Genomic DNA, 6,679 nt, shown 5'->3' with positions numbered 1-6,679 from the left:
ATATACGACAGGTCTGGACCACTCCTGAATTTTGTTCGTATCTGAAAAAAATCTTAGAATATGAAAACATTGGTGAATGATACAAATTCTCCTAAATCACTCGTACGCACAACTTATGAACAAATCTGTGCGTACCAACGTTTCTTGCATGAGGCCCATTGTTCTTAAACTGTTGGACTATTTGTTCACACACTTGTTCACAAAGTGGTGAACCTCACTCCATCCTTGCTTGTGGATGACTGAGCCTTTCAGGGATGCTCTCTTTATACCAAGTCATGACACTCACCTGTTCACATGAACCTGTTCACATGTAGAATGCTTCAAACAGGTGTTTTTTGAAAAATGCATTCATTTGAACATTAAATCTCTTTCTTTGTAGTGTATTCAAATGAATCGTAGGGCTATGTATTGGCAAGAATTTGGTGATACAGTATGATACATGACACTGGTCATGACATGATATATCACAATACTGTAAGCAAGGTGACATATTGTAATATGATGCCAATTTTTCTCCAAAAATTGTAAGAAAAAAGTATGTTTTTTATATCCTGATGCATCTCAGTAACCTTCCAGGAGTTCCAGCTAAACTCAGCCTTATAAGCACTGCCTCAAATAACAAACAGATTTAATGATGATAATCAACACAGTTTGTTTAAATGCAAAATTGGACCATCAGCCTAACAATAGATAGTTACAGCCTTGATTATCCTTATTGTTCATAGAGGACCATCAGCCTAACAATAAATTGTTATGGCCTTGATTATCCTTATTGTTCATAGAGGACCATCAGCCTAACAATAGATTGTTACGGCCTTGATTATCCTTATTGTTCATAGAAGACCATCAGCCTAACAATAGATTGTTACGGCCTTGATTATCCTTATTGTTCATAGAAGACCATCAGCCTAACAATAGATTGTTACGGCCTTGATTATCCTTATTGTTCATAGAGGACCATCAGCCTGAAAATCGTTACGACTTTGATGTTGTTCTGGAATGGTTAATAATAGGYAAAAAACTGTAAATGGTATTTTAAATACGGTTGAATTTTATTTAAACCAAACAAAGGATGTTTTATTACTACATTTTGATATGTGGTGAATGAAGACCTTTATACTACCATCAGTTTTATATTTCATGGTTATTCCCAAAGAGAAAAAGTCTGAAAGAAATATTAGTACTTCTGAGGCTTCCATGGGACCCAAACTCTTTAACACTGATGGCAGTGTATTAATTAATTAAAGGGGCAATATCATCTAAAATGAACTTCTTTAAGCTTTATGTCATGTTATAATGTTATCCTCTCATCAAAAACATGACCAGAGTCTTACTTTGACTCATTCATGCATGTTTGAGAAATCCTGTAGTGTCCTGAGGCAGCAGGCAGGGGAGCAAAACGACCGGTTGGMACTAGAACTTCCTTTAGGGACCAGCTCCTCTGGGCTGTGTCTCCAAACTGAGCTTCGTCATCACAGAACACAGACACCTGGCCCACGCTGAAATGGGCGGGACAGAAGAGGAAGGAGGTTCTTAAAGAGACAGAGGCCAATTTCAAGGTGTTTAGAAACAGATATAGTGAGAAGTCATTTTTTTTTCTATTTAAACATATAAACAACATTTTAATAACAACTGAAGGTGACATAAGCTATGTTTACATGCACAATTTTTTGACCAGATTGAAATGTATTTGGATTAAATAATCCGAATCTACTGTTTACATGGACACAATCCGATCATGACAAGTGTTTGTCATGAGCTCCATCCTCGTCGTGGCCGAGCTCCAGGTCGCCCACCTGAGCTCCGTCTCCGACGCGGTTGGATCCACGGTCGCCCCCCTGAGCCCCTTCCTCGTTGTTGTTGGGTTCCTGGGCGCCCACCTGAACTTTCTGCCCTCTTCAGATGCCTAGGGCCATCTCAGTGACTATTTTAGTTGTTTTTTTTCCCCAGGACTTTTCCTGTCGGTTTTTGGTTTCGTTCTTTTTGTGTGCTTTTCGTTTTCATGTTTTTGTGTTTCTTCGTTGTTTCATTTCTTGCTCTCCGTCCTGTGTTATTGTTGTTAACCCCCGCCTCCCTCCCAGGTCTGTATCGTATCGTCGGGTGACGATATGTAGAGGGGAGGCACTGTGAGGTTGTGTGTTTTGTGTCTTTTGTCTTACCTCCCTTTTGTGTTCCCTTGTCATCATTACGCCTCTTTTCCCTCAGATTGTTAACTTCCTCCTCTGTCACACACACCTGCCGTAGTTCCCAATTAGTATTTTCCCTCAGCTGTTGCTCATCTCCTGATTCCCTCTGTTTGTGTGGTCATGTCRTCCAGATCRTRGCTGGTTCATTGTTGGTTTTCCACTGTTTGATGTTCCTCGTCACCTTCAGAGCTTTTTCTTATTGTTGCTGCCCTGTCAGCTTTTTGTTTTTGTTTAATACGTAAATACTTTTTTTATTTTTTAAACTTCTCCGCCTGGATTTGAGTTTGTTCCTCTCTGCATCACAACACAAAACATAATTTTTAACTTCACACACCACCTGTATATTACTCAGTTATTTTTTAGCACATATATTCCAATTCATACTTATTGCTGAAATAAAAATGTTTGATAYTTTTCTTTAGCCAGTTTTTGCTTTTGCAAAATAGGTAAAATTCTTAAACTAATTTATCAAAAACATTTAGACAACCAAAACTGTACAAAATGAACAAAAATTCCTCACTGGAACTGTTTCACGTTCTCTGAAATCCTTTTAAAATAAATATTTATGAAGCTGTCAATAGTTAGCAGAGAAGAGGTGTGTGAAGGTTTTTGCTAACATCATGAACATTAAAACATCAGGACGTGTCTAGACATAACTTGGGTAGCCTTAGCTTTGCAAACTGATATTTCTGGGATCCAACCTACTAAAAGACGTGATCTCAAGGTAACCATGACCTTTCATCAGCAAAAGMTCACTGGAATTATTCAGGATCGTTTTACTGAGAGGGATTCAAAGTTAAGATTTATTTTTTTCTATTTTCACCTTTATGTTTTAACATGACCACATATATGTACAAGCCCATCATAAATAACAAAGGGTGAAAACAATAGAAGTAGCAGGTACATTTAAATGAGTGTAAACAGTAAAAACATCAGGGCAGCATTATAAAAACAAAGCAGCATGGCAGCAGAGCAGGGTTAGGGTTGGGTTCAGTCAAGCTTGGCGTTAACATGTCTGACAGCCTCTGGCTACAAGCTGTGATCTGCAGCCTCCTGCCTGAGGGAGAAGGGTCAAACAGTCCAGGGCCAGCGTTACCAGGTCCGCTTATTATAAACGACTTCGGGCTTCTTTTTTTCTAAAGTCACTTATAAATCCCGTGAGTCGCGGGTTGTGTTTGTTTGGGCTTATTTTTGAATGTGAGTTGCTTATTTTGGGCTTGTCTTTCTTTCTCTGCTCCTGTTGAAGCAGAACACAAGGAGTGGTGGATTTGTCCCTCCCATTCCTCCGTTTCCTGGTTGTCGCTCCCACCCGAGTTGAGTCGGCACACTTCAAACACACACACCAGAGCCCAGAGTGACGGGGAAACGAGCAGGGGTGAGGCAGTGCGGTCCGGTCCAGAACTTATGACAGGAGACCTGATACAGSGCACGTGCATGTCTACTAAAAGGGATTGGTGCGCTCGATTTAATGGACTGGGACATTTTACACAGGTGGTGCACAGAAAATAAATAAATAAAATATGCTGCTTTCATTGGGATACAAGTACAGTACAGTAAAATATTGATAAGTTTTAATTTCTTTGGAATTTGATGATTAAATTGCATGAATTGAGCGAGACAGAACGATARGGGCCAGAGCCAATTTTTTTATATCAGCAAAAACTACTTCTTCACCTCTGGAAATAAGTGACAAAACAGAGCGAGAATGAGTTGCAGTACATCGGGAAAATATGGAGGAAAATTTAATAAAGAGTGAGAAAAAAGAGTGCACAAAGATTTTTGGGAGTTTTTGTTGACCATACTGTCGTTTTGCTGCAAAATGCACTTTTCTTATGATCAGAGTTTAAAAGTATGTTATTAAAATAATTTAAATAATTCAAACCATTAAAGTTGTTCATTTTTTTGGTATTTTTTATCATAATTTTGCTGTTGCTTATGTATAACATAGTAATAAATGTATATGTTTATACAGTACTGTTAAAATTTACCTCTATTTTACACAATGTGGGAGTTTTCCAGTTGGCTTGTTTCATAGAGCTGGTTGCTCGTTTTTGTCGCAAGATCTGGCGACAGTGTCTAGGGGCCGCCCCTTTTCCATGGTGTAGTGTCGGAACGGTTCAGTACGGGTCGGACCGGTTGGTTTTCCACTGATGTTCCAGTCCGGTTCCAATGGGGGTTTTTTTGGGTGGTTGGTGGAGGTGCTTCTTAGTTTTTTTTTTAATGGGCAAAATGAGAGATGGAAACACATTTGATGAATAACTTTTGAAATTTTAAAAATTTGCCAAGATTTAGCCAATCAGTGACGAACAGTGTTCTGACGTCACATTTTGGTGTCAGCTGGGGCCGCTTGGAACCACAATGAAGTAGGAACTWAAAAAAGGGTCGGTTCCATGGATCTGGCCTAATGGAAATGGCTTGGAACCGTACCGAACCGTACCGACACTACACTAAGTGGCACTAGTGGACTGAATTTTCAGTCCACCCTTTCTGCCACCAGCAGAGTGGAGCAACACGTGACTGTTCAGGTCTTCAGTCTCCCTGTCTCTTGTTGTAAAATCACGTTAAAATTATGTTTAAAAAGAATATACTGATGTCCTCATCTATGAAGGATCTGAACAGAAAATGTTTGTAGTTTTTGAGATGAGGGATTTTCTGGATGAAAAGGTCTTGTAAGTAAAGCTTACCGAGGCGGTGCAGAGRGACGGATCCTGGTGAGTGGTGAGAGCAATTTTATCCATCACCAGGCACAACGGCGGAGCCAGGAGGTGGTGGCCTTAGACACCATAGAGTCATATTTGGCCACCCCAGCAGCAATCTTGATCATTTGGGGAAACTATATTTTTAAGTGATATAAAAACTAGAAAGCATAGTTTCTTCAAATGATTGGGGTGCTTGACATGTATGTAGGTGGTGGCCATCTTGGATTATGATGTGGCATCCTAGTTTTTGTTAAGTACCTTTCATTTGCCTTGTTGCAGCCACTTACCAAAATGGAGGTCGGTACCTCACTACTTTTCAGGTTATACACCTCAAAAAATMGACTGACAGACGGATGGGTGGAGGGCTTTCAAATTCCCTTCTTTCAAACATAGATAAAACCAACAACACCAACTGAGAAGTTTCACCCACAGAAACATGTTAATAGATTAAATTAAATTAAACTTTATTTTATTTTTAAATCAATATACTCATTAACGTCAAAAAGACACAAGCTTGTTTTATCACTGAAGACAAAAAACTGAGTTCAATCTTAACAAAAGCTTTACTTAGTAAAATGAAAAAAAAGGTCAAACTCAAAATGTGTTTAAAAACCAAACTGTGCAGATCCATGGTCTGAGACCTAGTGGCGAGGCATATGCAAACAACACTTATTTTATTTTTTAGATTTTTTATTATGAGATTAAAATCATAGTATAATGTGAGTAAAGTCAWTATTACGAGAATAATGTAATAAAATTGTAACAATAAAGTCATATTATGAGAACTTCTACACAAAAAAAACAATCTTACCCCTGCATTAAAATGAGCAATGCTGAGCATCTTATGAAGTTATACTTTAGTATTGGTTTTAAAAATAAATAAATAATGAATCATTTCAGCCAGCAGCATCAAATTATTGTCAGTATCAGACATTTGTGAAAACTATATGGATTCATATGATGAACTGAAACTGTATGGCATTGCAATAAATGGCTGCATTAACGGATTTAGTCATCCTGTGCAGGTAGAAGCTTATTACTCTAACAGTGACTTAAAGTAATCACTGTCTAGTTCAGGAGCACAGTGACTTGCTGTGGTCAGGTTTGAGCTGACCCAGGAAAGGAAAAGAGACATGTCTTGTAATTTTATGACTTTATTCCSMTYARATCAAGACTTTATTCTTGTAATATTATCATTGGATACTCATAAATCCACCCGTTTGTTTGTTTTCTTCTGCTTATTTGAAGTTGGGTCTCAGGGGCAGCAGKCTKAGCAGAGACCCAGACTTCCCTCTCTCCAGCCACTTGGACCAGCTCCTCTGGAGGAATCCCAAGGCGTTCCCAGACCAGCTGAGAAACATAGTCCCTCCAGTGTGTCCAGGGTCTTCCTCTGGGTCTCCTCCCAGTGGGATGCATCCAGAACACCTCACCAGGGAGGAGTCCAGGAGGCAGTCTAACCAGATGAACCACCTCAACTGGTTCCTCTGGACGTGGAGGAGCAGCGGCTCTACTCTGAGTCCCTCCTGGATGACTGAGCTTCTCAGCCTATCTCTAAGGGAGAGCCCAGACACCCTGCAGAGGAAACTCATTTCAGCTGCTTGGATCTGTGATCTCCTTCTTTCAGTCACTACCCAAAGCTCCTGACCTTAGATGAGGGTAGGAACGTAGACCGACCAGTAAATCAAAATCTTCTCCTTCTGACTCGGCTCTCTCTTCACCACGACAGACTGGTACAACGCCCACATCACTGCAGACACAGCACCAATCCACCTGTTGATCTCCTGCTCCATTCTT

This window comes from Austrofundulus limnaeus, unplaced genomic scaffold (genome assembly GCF_001266775.1).
Source record: "Austrofundulus limnaeus strain Quisiro unplaced genomic scaffold, Austrofundulus_limnaeus-1.0 Scaffold323, whole genome shotgun sequence".
Lineage (NCBI taxonomy): Eukaryota > Metazoa > Chordata > Actinopteri > Cyprinodontiformes > Rivulidae > Austrofundulus > Austrofundulus limnaeus.
The sequence above is the reverse complement of the archived record's forward strand: the minus strand, read 5'-3'. Positions refer to the sequence as shown.